We start from the raw sequence: 16,706 nt of genomic DNA, 5'->3' as shown, positions 1-16,706 counted from the left end.
ACTGGATTGCCTGTATTTTCTGGGCATCTTGTGGCCCAAAAGATGCTTCAAGACTATAGCTGCCATCAGCCTCAGGTAACATAGGAAAAGATGAAAAAACTATGGGAGATGTAGTCCAACGACATCTACAGGGCCAAAAGTGAGATTGATTCTGCCCCCAATAGTGTATACAGAAGTCCTCCAGGTTTGAGGGGTATCTTGGTGAAGTGAAGCAGGTATCTTCCTAGTATGGGTGAAGGCTTATGGGTTTATGGAGCAACGCCAGGCAGTAATAGTAATCTATGTTAGGTTTGCTGGGAGGAATCATTTGCCTTGGTACCTCACAGGGTAGTACTGTAGAGATTTTAAATGGCATCTGCCAGACCTAGCTACGACCTAGGTACCAAAAGTGGAATACTTCAGTGGAATACTTCATTCCATAGTGGAATGCCAGATGTACATTTAGGAATGTGTTTTTTCACAAAGACTAAATGCAGGATCTTATTTTCTCAGTTAGGGGTAGCAGGATCCGTATTATTTCCTTAGGATGGGAGTAGGGAGCCTGTGGCTGTCCAGATGATACTGGTGAACAGTGGTGGGAGGTGCTTCTCAATGACATGTGGAAGACCACTTGTTTCCCCTGCTCTAAGCAGATGCAGAATATTCTCTTCAGGTGTGTAGAATGTGCTTTATTTTTGAATTTCTTCCTTCCAATCCAAACCTGAAGAGCTTTGCCACAGTGTATTCTATACAGCAGTTCAAAGAAATACTAGAGTAATAAATTTAACTATGAAGAATAAGGGATCCGACAGACACTGCAAAAGTAAATTTAATAATGGGTGATGTATCTTCATTGCGATCAATATTATTCAGATGGCTCTATATTATAGCATCGTGTTCCCCCTGGTGACCTGCTTCTGAGCACACAGCAGTACTGTTAGTTTTATGATGTTTTGGCTGCTGTCATTTTTATTGTAAATTTGTAGTAGTCTAACAGTAATCCCTGCCTACTCATTCAGCAACTCCTAGATTTGATAAGTGGGGTGCGGGGGGGGGGGGGAGAGATATGAAGGCGTTTGAATAAATGGGAAATTCAAACATTTAAAATTTGTCTTTTAGGTTTTTTCCCTTTCCACTTCCTCCTTTTACTTCATGGACCTATTCTTCATTTCATGCAAAACAAATACGATGACAAATACTTGTCAAAGCAGATCAAGACTACAATCATTCTGTAATTAACAAAAGTAGTATTGTTTTGCTCATCCATTATCATCTAAGAACTTTGCTGACTGACTAAAAAGAAACATTGAATGTAATACATACAAGCATTATGTAATCCTCTATTTAATTAATTAATTTGTTTGTTTGTCTTATTTATAGGCCGCCTTTCTCTCAATAATGGAACTCAAGGTGGCTCTTAGTGTTAGAAAAGTACAGTATAATTAAAAACACAATATATTACGCCTTAAAAGCAATTATGATAGCAATTAAAATACACTGAATGATTAGAAAAAAAAATTAAAACTTTAAAAACTCAGCTAATAGTGGCATTCAGGAACTCAGTTATGATTGTTAAAAGCCTGCCTGAAGAGGTGAGTCTTCAACTATTGGCAGGATAAGAGGGAGGGGGCCAACCTGGGAGCAGCTACAGAGAAGGCCCACTTTTATGCCTTCATCAACCATGCCTGCATTGCCAGTGGGACCCAGAGGAGGGCCTTCTCTGATGATCTTAAGAGGCTCATATGGGGAGATATGGTCTTTGAGGCTATATTTGAACATGCATCAGTTTTACTGAGAATTCTTTGTGCTCAATTTCCTTTGCATGTGCAAATACGTATGAGTAATGGTTTGAAAAATGTATTCTATCACTGAAGAAAATATAAGTGAATAAAGTAGTAAAATTACCTGCTATAATGCCATACATGAAGCAGCTCTGAAAAATGTACAAAACTTTGCTTTGTATAACGGAAGGAATGCCTACAAAAATGCATAAACCTGCATACCAAAATGGTTGAGGGAGAGGCACAAAAATAGGCCAAAATGTGTATGTAAGGGAGAAGCAGGACAGACCTGAAACCCACAGCATACCAGCATGGAATGAGAATGATAGTGATATTACATAAAACAAGACTGCGGAGAATAAGACTGACCGATTATTCTTTGTCTGCGACCAAAACATTTTGTCACTGGGGCCATAATATATCTCTGCCCCAGATATGATATCAGAATAGGCAACTGTGGCTCCCCCCCCCCAGATGTTTTGCTCTACAGGGTCTGTCAGTTCCTATCCAGGATAGCCAGTGGTGAGGAATTGTGGGCATTGTATCCAAAAGCACCTCAAAGTTGCCCACCTTAATGAACAAAAACACCTAGTTTACCACTGTGAAGCAGATTAAATGGCAGGAAAGGAAAGAAAACAGAATGGGGAAAACATAACAGTGAACCTTCCCAAGAATTTCTGGTCATTTGTTTGGTTGCATCAACTGTGATAGTTTCTGAGTAAACATTCAAATACGAGAATATTGTGTGCTCCACTAAATACTTATGAAAATACTAAGCTACTCCAAATCTTAATAGTCAGGTCAAACGTCTGTGTTTCCTGGGTGTAACTGTGAAAACCTTAGCAAAGCCCCTCTGTCTTTTTCTACTCCAGAGGTGAGGAACCTTGCAAGGCTGCCAAATTCCTCCTTGAGATGTCTTAATGGGGCTGAGACAGCCAAAATCAATGAGGACAGGAGATTTAATCAAGTAATCTTCATGGACCTACCTGAGTCATATTTTGTTAAAGAATGCACATCAACTAGACTTAACTATCTACGTTGTCACAGAGCAGTTCAAGAGCTATAAACAGCATCCTTACTTCTCAGCCACCTGCCATGTACACTTTTTTCAAGACAGAAAAACAAACAAAAAGCTGGGACAAAAGTTGTTTAAAAATGGATTTCTTTTTGCCACTAGGGTATAACAACAACAACAACAACAACAACAACAACAACAACAACAACAACAACAACAACAACAACAACTTGATCCAGTCAGTGCAATGAATTGGGAGGAGACATGCATGTGTTTTCATTTATCATAATGCAGAAACAGAAGTGACATCCTTTGGTTATCAGTAAATTGGTCACGTTCTTGGAGTTCAAGAAATGCAAGATGAAACTGTAGTCCTAACCTTACTACTGATATGTAATATATTGGATTTAAATGGGGCCAGAACATATCACAAAATCTACTGAACACAAGGTTTTAAAATTTATTTAGATTAGAGTTTTATCCAGTTCACTGAATACAATAGCACAATTCAACCCATTCATTCTCTAGTGCGTCTTTATAGTTTGGGGAGGTGGAAAAGAAACAACTTTGATAAAATCAACATGTTGAAACAATAGATCTGTAGTGCAGCCCTGCCAACACTTATATTCTCTTTAATAGTTCAGTCAAATTGATCTATACTGGGGGAATGGCACTATTTTGGAGCCTACTGGGTTCATTGCTAGGTAAGGAGAGTAGAGTCAAAGAATGAGGACTTTCTCTTATGTTTACTTGGGTGGAAGTTAAGGCACCAGAGGAGTATATCAACGTGCCCATGTTCTAAGTGAGAATGAACTACCGTCTGAACTTCTTGCTTCCTAGGGTCCAGCTTCCACATAACTTTTAGTTTCAAAGAAAATGTTATTTTGTCCCTTTGGGGAATTTGTTGCTCTTTGAAATGTAGCACTGCATATGCATCAATTACTGAACAACTGAAAGATTTTTTAAAAAGAGAACATAAAATAACATAAGACTTTTGAATTACTGCACAAGCAAGCCGATTCTGCCCCAGCCAGTAGTAGCTGAATTTTTAAAAGAAACCACACCCAGCCAAAAGGGAGAAGAAATTCAAGCCAATTTCTTAAAAAGACAAGTATTCCATACTATTAGGTGGTACTCAGAAATTTGCTATCTCTATGGGGTGTCCGTTTGCTGCTAACATGCTACTAAAAATGTTCACCTGAGAAATATATTTCAGCGTCACACTCCAAGGAATGGAGGTGGGCTAAAAATGCCACCATTTTCACCCTGTGATGGCTGCATTATTTCATCCATTTAGGTAACAGCCAGAAGCAGAGACTTCAAACTTTCAAACAGTGTTAGGATTTAGAACGACAGCATCTCTTAATAATAGTCTTAGTAAAAAAAGGGTTTCAAAAAATGAAAAAAGAACAAAGCACAATGTCCCCCATTCTACCTTTCAATAGTTACTTTCTATCCCCCTTGCAGCTACCTGAGATGTGCAGCTACCTGGCTGTTCCCAACCATATGGATAAACATTCCAAGAGCCCAAATGAGGCCCAGACCTTTTCATATTGTGAGGTTTCCTCACTATTTGGAAGTCAAAAAGGTAGAAGGACACAGAGTCTGAGGAGTATTTTAACAATCCAACAGCAACAGAAATGAAATAGAGAGCACTGAAACTTCCCAGTTCAGACAATTCACTTCAATTTAATAAGCTTCAATTTTTATATAAGGATCTGAAGATATATCACTAATGTCTAAACAAGGGAAGATTAAGACCCTTTAATTTACACATTAAAGGAATTGAAAGAAAAAAAATACTTTCACCACTGAAAAAGCACTTAATGTCGCCAGTCTAATCATAATGTTTCAGAAGGGTCATAATTTCTGCTCTGATTTGTGTATCTTTGGAAGCATCTCTCTGACAGAACTTGTAGTTGTGATTATTATTTTTTACCCTAAGATATATGAGTGCCTAAAACACGCACTGTGCCAAATAGGTTAGTGCTACAGGAATAGAAATTGGTTACAGTGGTAGCTTCTGCCAAAGATTAGGACTGTTATATGAAACCTGGTCCTGTAATCTGAAATTAAACAAATTAGTTTCAAATTATAGAAGGTCATTCAAAATTCGTAATGGCAGCTGCTTTTATCTAATAGATTTAATTGATCGAAATGTAATGGCATCTTCTAGAACTGCTCATTAAGCTTAAAAAAACATAGCAGAGAGGTTTAGAATTTTTTTACTGATCCTTTTCACTAGGATCAAGTGGACTTCCTATCCCTCTTAAATTTACATTTTTATAACTTTCTTCACTTTTCCATTTGATTTCCATGTAGAATTTTCTGCCTGTAATCTCTGCTCCACTCGCTACAGCATCACAGCCTTCTCCTTCCTCTCTCCCTTTACGACTCCCCTGCTCCATTGGTTTCTCCGCATTGCATTTTTTTTTTTTTTTTTGGCCAATTCCTAATTTCTTCCAGTATTTCTTTATGGATGCTTATTACGGTTTGTTAATGAGATATCTCCCAGAATGAACAAAAGGACTGGAGAAATAAGGAGATGGATGATTAGAGCAAGAAGAGAAAGAAACAGCTGAGCATGGCTGCTAATTTTTAATTACTTCCCATCTCCAGTTCTAAAATCTCTGTGCTTCAGCATGCATCTACAGTCGCAGCAAATCCAGGGCCACAGGGTGTAATGCAAGCTGATTTTTCTTTGTTTTCTCTAATTAGGCTTCCCTTTCTTCTCTCACTACAGGATGCCTATTCTTTAGTTTACAGTAGAAATGGTTAGGAATGCTATCTTGAGCAGAATATTTGCAAGTAGGTTGTGGGGGATATGTGGGGTATATTTCAAAGGTTGCATGGTCAGCATCCGGCTGCTGATGTGAAAATATTTTTAAAGTTATCTCCTCTGCCTATCAGAAACTCCTTAGTTCCTCTGCAGCTTGCTTTTACGTTAGATTGCAATTGGTAGCACACCACATACTTTAGATTATGTCACTATCTTCTGTATTGTTTTAATATTCTGCCTTGCAAATGACATTGCTTATGGGATCCATAGTGTCCTGCCCCCACTAATAGGTCCATAAGAGAAAAGGGGATCAACTCTACTTCAACACTAACATTGCCCAGTACACTGGGATTAAAACCCAGAGTTTTAAGAGTTAAGTACTCAAGATCTTCATGGACAAATGTATGCATTTCACTGGCCTCCATGCCAATTTTTTTAAGAGGAAGTCTCAAGTTCTTTCCATCCTAAATATGAAGAGACTTCTGAATATTTGCATTTTTTTAAAAAAAATCAAACAAACCAACACAATTCGCAACCATCCTTAACAATGTTGTCATTTTCTCAGACACTGCTGATTACCCTAGGGTGAAAGGTGCCCTTCTATTTACATTCACATTATACTCAGAACCAACTACAGAAAAAATAGATGCACAGACTGGTTGGTAATCAATAAGCACACTGTTTGAACAAATGCCACCCACAGGACACAGCAAACAGCCACAGGATTAGGAGTAGGTAATGAGAAAAGAGAACTAAGGGAGATGAAGGAGAATACACTATTCGTCTTAGAACAGAATCTTCCATGCCTTTTCTTGTCACAAAAGCATTTATTAAATCATCAAAGTCTTGCGGTTGCAGCCTCCCCAGTTTGGGATCCAAGGAACAGGGAGGGCAGGAGCAGAGAGAAAGATGTAAAATGTAGAGGACTGAGCTCTCAGCTCTGTCCTTTGATTTTAGCTTAAACTGACAATGCAGGGAGCAATGCTCTTCTCCATCTTTCTCCATTTTACATCTTTCTTGCTTCTCCTACCAGAGTAAAGCCCTCATCAGCTTTCTAAAGCAGTCACCGGAAAGGGAAAGATGGAGGGACGTTGAAAGAGCCATGGGCACACAGCCATCTTTGATTTCAGCTCAAAAGATAGCTCTGCCCACTATCCCTTCAAAGTCCCTCTCTCCGTTCCTTTCTGGTGGCTGCTTCAGAAAATCGATTAGAGCTTTATTTATTTATTTTACTTCTATGCCGCCCACACTACCCAAAGGTCTCTGGGTGGCTTACAACAATTGAAATGCAATAAATGATATAAAGATAAAACAATTCAAATATACAAATACAGTACTCTAAAAATTGCCATTAGGACCCACAGTTGATATTGTTTCAATTAAAAATCTTCTGATGGTTGGGGAAAAGAAGACAGGATCTAAAAAAATATATAACAGAGGGCCAAACTCTGCAGAACTGTGGCTGGTACCCTGGTCTGGCTCTTCTGCATTTCCCCATTTACAGTAACGGGGTCTTCACCATGAAGTAGAAAGGCACAAATACTATCACAGACCTGGGAAAAGGTTGAGTCTTAATGTCGCCTTAAGGTCACAGGGAGGGTTGGCCTTGATCTGTGTGTTCCTTTAGTCAGGCCCAGAGCAAGATGGAGGCCCCTCTATAAATCCCTAATTAATATTGGCAATGTATGAATATATCATGAATACCCTGCCAATGAATATTAATAGTGTCATTATGAAGGGAAAATATTCAACACAGACACTAAAGTCTGACTGAGTTTATTGCAGCATGCAGCTTTTTTTGTGAGCAATTTTCATGGAAGAGTAACCCTAACATAAATATTTCCTTCTTGATATTATTGAGGCATATTGTGAACTTCCCATTTCTTGAAGCTGGTTTGTGCCTGGCTCTGTTGTATTTTATAGCTGTTTTGGGTCCCCTGTTTTGTTCACCTATTTTTTCTTCTTCTCGTTTTTGGTTTTCAAGATCAGGCTGGCATGCATCAATACACTTATTCCATTTAAGACACAGAGCCAGTTACAGAAAAACGTTTCTTCAATTTGGCCTTTTTAAAAAAAAAAAAGAAACAACTTTAGTTACGGCCTTTACATATGCATATTATGAGATGAGCAAGATAAAAGATTTTTTATTTACACAATAGGGTTCTCCAAGTGTTCAGAATCTCTTCAACCATTTTGAGAAATCTTGAGTTCTGCAAAACACAAAACAAACACTGAATGGAGGCAACCCTTGGGAGTGTGACATTTCTGCATATAGTATCTTTAAGTGGCATTTCAATGTCTGAAAGTTTCTACAGAGTGGCCAAGGAAAATATCCTGGCCGGAACAGCAGAGTTCTGCCTTGTATTGCATAGTTCAATGCATTTCTATCTGTCAGGGCCTCCCATAATGCAAAGCCTTATGATTTATGCAGCTTGCCAAGGAGTGCACTGTAGCATCACTTTCACTCCTGAGGGATCAAAACCCGTTCTTCACTCTGGACGTTCCATCCCTCTCATGCCCTTCTGTGGCCCATTGGTAGATTTGACAACATGTTTCATGTCAGTTCAAGGGATGAACGGATTTCAAGGCTAGAGAGCAGGGAATATACAGTATATATGAATTGTCTCACACAAAAAAGCAGATGGAAACGCGTCTCTTGCTATGTTTTCCTCTCTTTGTGTCTCTTTGTAGGTGGAAAGAGAATGCCTTCTCAAAACAGGAGCATAATATTTTAATGCTCTTTTTGTTTGCATTCTCCTGTTTTCTCCTTTATCTCTACAGTAGCAGGACTGGTAAGGAAAAAATATTCAGAATTGATGCCAGTCACAGGATTTATTTGACTTCCTTCCTATACAAAGCTAAGGGTTTCTGAACAAAATTGAGCCTGAAATCTCCTATAGTCAACGATGACAAGGAGGGAACACCGTCTAGGACAGTGGCACTTCAATATAACAATAGAAAACACAAGCAATTCCTCCAGTCATTATGGCACACCTGGAGAGCCCAATCTTTGCAAGAGATAAAATGCCACATATGCACAACAGCTGCAGTCCTTTGACATCCACAGATTTGTTTGTTCATTACAGCTACTGGGCATTCATAGATCTAATTATCACAGAGCTACAGCCAAGCCTCTCCAATCCAGCACTCTGTGGGGCTACAGAGCATCCATAGAGTTCTGCAGCCATGGATTTCCCCCCAATACATTCTATCCCTGGGGAATTCGTAAGTGGCTCTTGCATGACAAAGAGTAATCTATATTTTATGTTCCGGCATGGAAAGCACAAACCTTCAAAGCCCAACTCCATTACTTGCTCCAATAAAATATTACTAGACTCATTGTATACATGGTGAAGATTCTGAAGATTTTAATAGCAGGGATGGTAAACAGTCCAACCCAGTTCTTAGCCAGAGTAGACCACTGGATGGATGGATGGATGGATGGATGGATGGATGGATGGATGGATGGATGGATGGATGGATGGATGGATGGATGGATGGATGGATGGATGCCCATCATATTCTTGGCACTCATACAGCAAAATGTTAGTGCAAAGGGCGACCTGGCTGTTTCTTAAAAGGCAATGATTAAGTTGTTCACCATTGTTCAGAAAATATTTTCCAGCTGTACTCTTTGTAAGTTTCTCAGGAGTTCCCTGATTAAAAGATCAGTAACAGTGGAAAGTTATAGCTGGTGTGGTGTAGCAGATAAAATGTTTTACTAGGACTCAGGAGATCTGTGTTACTTGGCCATTGAAACTCACGGGGGTGCATGTGTGTGACAACAGTAAAAACACTCTTTAAATATCTCACATAGTTGAAAACCCTACTAGGATCACCATAAGTCAGAAGAAACTGAACAGCACGTGGTACTCACAATGGTGGACATGATTGTTGCAGGAATGCTATGAAATGTTTCTGGGACAGAGTCACCTATATGTTCTTACAGAAAGCTGCAAAGGTAACATGTGTTATGCACTAATATGCCTTGATCTCTGCTGAGCCTCTTAGAGGTGCGCTGCAACTTGTTTATGTAACCAGTTTCTGTTGTCTTCCTCTCAAGCCTTCATTTGTAATTCCTTTTTTACAAAAGCCACTTGAAGATCCATAACAGTGTCCTGAGGTGTTAAAATGTTCTGAAACTGGTTTTTGGTCAATTCATCCTTTTGTGCAGGTGTTATCCAGTTTGTCCTTGCAGAAAATGGCATAAATCACATTAGTGGGTGAACAGAATGCCAAGACCATAATGTGGAAAAACAAATTACCACCTCATAAAATGGATAGAACCCCAGGAAATTCTGGCTCCCAGTCACACAGAGAACTGGGTTATTTCGAAGTCCCTCAATAGGCTGCAAAGTAGAGGTGGCAGAAGCATGGTGAGCCCAAGAAAATGGGCCTTTTGCATCAACACAGTCAGGTAGCTGTCTCGAGGTTGATTCAGCCTTCTATCCTTCCAAGGTTGGTACACTGAATACCCAGCTTGCTATGTGTGGGAAATGTGTAGCCTGCATAATTTAGCTTTAAACCAGAGAATGCTTTAAGCATTATGGGGTGGTATATAAGCAGCACACTTTGCTGTTTGTTTTTAATTTTACTGTGGTGCTTCTGGCATGAACAAAGAGGGAAAGAAAGGGATGAACGAGTAAATCGGTCCCTGCTGTTATGACTGATATTGTTGGGATCCTTGATGTTGCTGCCTCTGTATACACAGAGGCACAACTGGCATCTATGTCTGTGACCAGGTCTTGGTGATGCCTCTGTCTCCATGCTCTGTTGCCTGCTGTGTGTCAGTAGTTGTTTTTGGTTAGGGGGTGATCTATAACCACGTACAGACTGGACCCTTAAAATGTGGGCAAGGGAAGTATTGTTGTCTAGAATTCAGGATGAGCTGAGGAGCTATGTATCACATTGACAACCAAATGTTGTGGTTACAGAAAGGGGTTTTCAAAGTTTGGTCCTCACAAACATGGCTCTTTGCCACCTGCAAAAACTGCAGTGTCAAGCAGTGATCGACATGGGTGAACAGTTTGTCACAGATTAATTTTAGAAAAGTGAGAACACGAATGCCCCTTGATGTCACCTCCAAAACAGTTTTCATCCCCTACTGATTCTCTGCCAAATGGGTGAGCTGTCTCAATTTTTTTAAAAACAAACACTGTGGTTTAGACATCTGAATTTTTAGCCTTCAAGGAGGCATAGTGGGGAATTCAACTCCCAATCTCTGGCTCTGCAACCTGATACCTAAACCATGTTTTGCAGTGGAAATACACACAAAAGAGTAGAATAATCTAGAAAGCAATTCTTAGGGTACTAATGTTATCAACACATATTATATTGTAGAAGAAATTTGTAATAAGATGATCTTTGTTCCATAGCCTGCACAGACAATATCTACTAATAATTTCTCCTTACAGCTAGGTCCAAAGATAATTATAACCATCCACAAATAAACAGCAAGTGCTTGAATAGCAATAGGTCACTGGATTAAGTAATAACCTTTCCCTTCTAGAATAAAGGCACAGTCTTCATAACACTGTACCTTGCAGCTGAAAATAATTTGCATGCAATGACCTTATCACAGCCTTTTGGTTCCCAGAAGTACATATTAATGAGCCAAGCAGACTTTATATAGAACACAAATCTCTAGCACTGAATAATAAAACTGGGCTTTCTTCAGAATCCACATATCAGAACACCATGCGTAGAAGAAGGGAAAAAAATATTACAATTAGTTTTGCCAGTCATATATAGGAGTGGCGGGGAACGCATGTTGATCCACCACTACTCCTATCAGTTTTTATCACAGTGACTAACAGGAATTAATGGCCATTGAACAAAATGGGAAGGCCACAGATTCCTCAGACCTGAACTAGTTGCAACAAGAGAACAACTATGGAATAAAAGAATGTGTGAGCAAAATAGTCTTCTGGTGTCTGATACATGTCCATGCCATGTCTAGCAAGATCTCTACAGGGGCAGGTTTCTCTGAAGGTCCTCTGTGTAGAATAGAAGGGGACCTTGAAGAGGGTTAACAAAGCTGGTTATAAATAACTTGCAGGCAGACCATGATACAAAAACTGAGTGTTGTCATTGCCATGTCTTGTACAAAGACTACTTTTCTATGTTAAAACTTAAGGTGATACGTATAGGATTTCTCATGTAAGTACTGACCAGACCCTTCTCCAGATTTCCTAAAGAATACCTTGTAATCTATAGAGAGATCTCTTCAGCATGCTAAAGAAATGGTCTGTTTTGGAGGATATATTTGACTTTTACCTTAGCAAAAGCTCCCATGCTACAGCATCATACACTGTTCTTGATACTGTTAATACTGCCTTTGGAGCAGTGAAGACTCACAGTCATACCAGATTATTGCACTGCAGCGCTATGCAATTGTCTGCGCTCCATAGACATATACTCATTACTAATTCCAGGTCCTGTCCATTCCTCCTCCTATTTTCTGGAGCACAGCTTGCTGTGTAGAAGTATGCTGCTTACTGAGAAATACATCAGGAAATGGCTTTTCAGACTGGCTTCTTCTAAAGTCGCAACACATTTGATTTAGATTCCAGCAGGGGCCACACGGATACCAAACTATTATCCTACATTTGTAGTCTGCCTGTTATTCGTTTCGTTTAGTCATTTAGTCGTGTCTGACTCTTCGTGACCCCATGGACCAGAGCATGCCAGGCCCTCCTATCTTCCACTGCCTCCCGGAGTTGTGTCAAATTCATTCTGGTAGCTTCGATGACATTGTCCAACCATGCCTGTTATTAACTAATCATATTTAATTGTCATGTGAAACCCATAATTGAAACATTTTTTAAAAAACACCCATAAATAACAGAAAAAGAATGCACCCAGGCTCACATGTGATGAACTAATTTTTCAAACCATATTCTTCAACTGGTCTGCTTCCCTTTTGCTCATTCATGCTTGTTCATAAACTACATCATATTTGCCTCTACAGTGCTATCACAAAAGGACCCGGTATCTGCATAGTAGCCTTAAGTGCTACAATAATAATAAAATATGGCACATAAAGAAAGCTCTTTAAATACCCTTACCACTGAGTATTTAAATGTCCTTACAGCTACTGGAAGCCACATGGCTGAATGATGTACTATGATCTTTTACCTGCCAGCGAGAAAGGTTAACTGCAAAATATTGTACAGTTAATTCTGTTAACAATGAACTTAAAAGGATCAGTAATTATTCTGCCTGGTGTAACAGGTGGCTGAATGCTACAACCTGATTAAGATGGAGAAGACTTCTTTGACAATATGGGATTTAACAGGCTCTATTTCCCTACTTCTGCTTAGCTGGGATAATACTTTAAAGATGTAAAGATGATCCTCCCACAGTCTCGAAACAACAGGTTTTGCATAACAAGTCTTAGACCATGGGGGAGCCACACAATGAGTAAAAGCGGAAATGATCTAGAGGCATGATTGTTCAGACATAAATCCCATTGAGTTCAATGAGATTTCACACACACCCAGTAAGTGTGTAAAGAGGATTTCAGTCCTGACATTTCAAAGTCCATTTGATTTCAATAGGAGTTAGCAGCTTGTGATTATAGAATGAAAAAGGACAAACCTCTTCCTTTTGTCTGTTTTACATTGGGACAGTTTCTACTTCATGCATGAGTATTTAGAAGTGGGTCTACCAACTTCAGTGGAGCTTATTCCCAAGTAAATATACAGGATTACAAACTCAGTTTTTCCTGCAGACACCACCTGAAAGTATAGCTGCACTGTGACTAGTATAAGAGTAATCTTAGCCAGGCATTCAAGAAAAGGATTAATTTCAAAACGTGAGCAGGGAGATAGAAATAGTTCCACCTCTTGCCTGTTTTCGTCTTTGTCTGAAGAAAGAAAATCTGAAAAGGAGAGAGAAAAACTGTTACTTATGGTCTCTCCTGTCTCTGCACCACTGGGAATCCAGATCTTTTAGGATCCTGAAACATATGGAGAAACTCCAGTTGTGGCGTCACCTTTTTCTTCTTCTGACAGTCCATCTACTCATGGAGACAGTGATAGGCAAGTGGGTTGGACTGGATCTTTCTCCCTTAACACAAACCTTTTTTTAAAAAAATGCCTGAATAGGAACTAGTGACATCTCCATATTTCATAAAATTACAAGTGAAGCTGAAGCATTCGTGAGCATCTGGGGGAAAGGCTCTTTGCCATTAACATACTGAATAGGATCCAAAGTTCACTCAAGTTTGTGCACATCTAAGCAATGTTTCTTACAAAACACTAAATTAAGGTTTTGAAGGAGGAAACAACAGATACCTTGCACAAGCCAGATAAGAAGATACCCTTAGGTTTGGAAGCACCAGGAAAATACAGATCTCTAGAACTGAATCATGTATCCTAAATCATCATCATCATCATGTTAGACCTGCAGAGCTGGAAAGGAACCTATGGATCATTGAGTTCAGCCTCTGTCACAGAGGCACAGTGGGGAATCAAACTCCCTGCTCTAGCTCGCCAGCCAGATGCCTAGACCAGCTCTAAACTCTGCTTACAGGTTTGGTTTTCCCTAATAGTTCTGCATAAGTCTATCTACCTTTGACCTGCAAGCATCAGGCAGTGACATGAAAAATCACTTTGCCAAGCTTTGAAAAACAACAACAAAGCAAAAGAGCACCCTACTTGTGCATGTAACTGAAATACATTACCAGTAAGAAGGCTTCTTAAGTTACAAAAGATTCCCTCTTATTACCTATTAATAGCAAACAGTCAATACTAGGATTACAGTTCTAGTAAGAGATACCATTTTAAAAGCTTTGTATTTACTTTCTTTACTTCTCTTTGCTGGGCATTCAGATTATCAGCAATAACGCTGTTTGGTATAACTATACATGTAGTTCTCACTGCCCACTTCAAAGGAAATTTATGTTTCTGTAATTTTCTCCCCTTTTTTGGGAGAAATCTAATATGCAGCTCCAGAAACCTTGGCAGATGGTGTTTTGAAGGATAATGCCAGGTAGCTGGTGTGAATTTCACATTAGCATTCTCTCCAGCTTTCATAGACAGCTCACCTTAGTTTCTTTTTAATATTCACATATGCTCACCTGCAGCTACACTCAGGATGAAAAATAGCACAGTACAGTATTGGTTTAGTAAAACCTGTGTGTCATTCAGAATTAAATTCAACCTTCACAAGGAAACCAGATGTGAACATATCTTTACAGACTTCCATTTATTTCAAGTTTTTAAAAATAGTTTATTTTTTTTTCATTCCCCACACCTTCATTTCTTCTCCTATTCCTTGCTTTTCTAGATATTCCATTGTGTCTCAGTAGATAGTTCCCCCTACTGGGAAAAGTTTAAATTACACACATAAAAGTATGTCCTTTTGGAATAACAACAAAAACATGAAGATGTATCTCTTGGGTATTAAGACTGTCTGTTGTGAAAGGAATCCCTTACAAATCAGATTTTTGCAAATCAATACATCTTTCTTTTACGCACTGCAGGTTCCTCAACTAAAAATTTTAATGCTGTCTAAACTGAGGATAATCTATTATTTAAAAAAACACAAATTAAGTTGATACACTGACATTTGTGTCCTCTCTCTCCTTGCCCTTACATTTCTGTACAGTTATTATATCCCACAAACTCTAAACTCTTAAAATATGGAATTCTAATCCGTACATATCAGCATCTATTCATATATGACTTCACTTTATAATATGTTAAGATGCATACAAGTGCCTACAAATAGTATATTAATACAAAGGAATGCATGTCCAAAGGATAAAATCAAGGAGAAATTTTTAAATGTGTTTGTGCTTGAAATTTTTGGTGCAAATTGTAATATGTAACACCACACTGTTACACACAGACACCACTTGCAAAGTTCTGGTTAGCAGCAACACAAAGAAGTAATTCATCAATCCTGCCATAAACCTAAAAAGATCTATCATGATTACTCGTTGCTCAGCAAATTTCCATTCCATATTCTAGAAAGACAGAGGAAACGCAACAGTAAACTTGACAAAATTAACTAATCCAAACCAGCTGCAGAGTGGGACAAAAGCATTGCTGACTTCTAGAAACTCCAGTGGACATAAGCTTTTTCATAAACAAGAGACTGCAGGTGGGGAAGGAGGAGTGATAATAGAACAGCACTGCAAAATACAATAGTTTTAAAGGGAAATCTGCCCTTGTGTAACTACATCAGGAACCTGCAAGCTTCACCTGCCACATGAACCCACCTTGAATGGTTCAGGTAATAAAGGGAGAGTGCATTATTTATGAGAAGAAACATGCAAAGAAATAAAACCTTATGGAAACAAACCACCCCCGTGGAAATTAGCCAATGTTAATAGCTGCAGTCCTCCTGGCCATTCTTTAAAAAGTGAATGGCGTTTGCTACACTTTTGTTCTGACATGGATACTTTAACACACACTAGGCAGCAAAGGAAAGAAGAGCAAGTCCTCAAATCCAGTGCAAAACAGAACTGGGGGAATCTCCAGGTTCTCCCACTTGCCTCTAGGAGCAAAAAAAAAACCCAACACATAAAGCCAGGATAGTGCGATCCACCTGCCTTTTTCAACGTGACGAACTGAGCCTCATCATCTCTTCGAAAGCCAAGGCTCTAGCAGAGCCCCTGCCTTGTTGACCCTGCAGGATTTCTTCAGAAACCCGCCAGCCTTTCTAACTTACCCTTGCCTTTTGCAGCAACGCAAAACAGACGCCCCACAAACCCACACCAGTCCCAGTGCCCACCGACGCCACGACCACAGGGCTAAGGTTTCCTCTGAAGTCTCCCCCAGGACCGTGCCAGGGCTGCAGGCAGGGACCTGATGAGAAATCAAAGCCCGAACTGAGCCTCTTGGCTTCCTCTCGCCGCACTTTCCGAGTCGCCCGTGGCTGGCCAGCTCAAAGGCGGCGGCGAGTCCTGCTGCCTCAGCCTCCCCGGATCGCGGCCGCCTGTCCCTCTACGCGGGTCCGAGATCGGCGAAGGCGGGAAGAGCCAGCTCGGGTGCTCTTTCGCCCCACTCGCCTTCCCGCCTCTCTTTGACCCCCAGCCGGGAATGCCTCTCGGCGGTGTTTCCATGCCCCGGCCACCCGCCTCAGGTTGGTCGTCCGAGGCAGCCGATCCCCCGATCCCCACTGTACCACCACCCCCCGACTC

At 39.9% G+C, this 16,706-nt stretch overlaps 1 protein-coding gene and 1 long non-coding RNA gene across 21 annotated transcripts in view; both read right to left on the bottom strand.

Moving 5' to 3' along the window:
- The window catches only part of KHDRBS2 (KH RNA binding domain containing, signal transduction associated 2), a 520,773-nt gene that overhangs the window by 503,344 nt on the left and 723 nt on the right, over window positions 1-16,706 (bottom strand). The window lies entirely within an intron of this gene.
- Window positions 484-16,661, bottom strand: LOC140707340 (uncharacterized). Its single transcript, XR_012087319.2, has 2 exons — window positions 7,707-16,661; window positions 484-7,617 (listed from the first exon to the last, which is right to left on the bottom strand). It is a non-coding gene; the product is annotated as an uncharacterized LOC140707340 (long non-coding RNA).

The sequence above is a fragment of the Pogona vitticeps genome, chromosome 1, assembly GCF_051106095.1.
Source record: "Pogona vitticeps strain Pit_001003342236 chromosome 1, PviZW2.1, whole genome shotgun sequence".
In the NCBI taxonomy this organism is placed as follows: Eukaryota; Metazoa; Chordata; class Lepidosauria; order Squamata; family Agamidae; genus Pogona; species Pogona vitticeps.
Note: the sequence above shows the minus strand (reverse complement) of the source record. Positions and strands in the feature narration are given on the sequence as shown.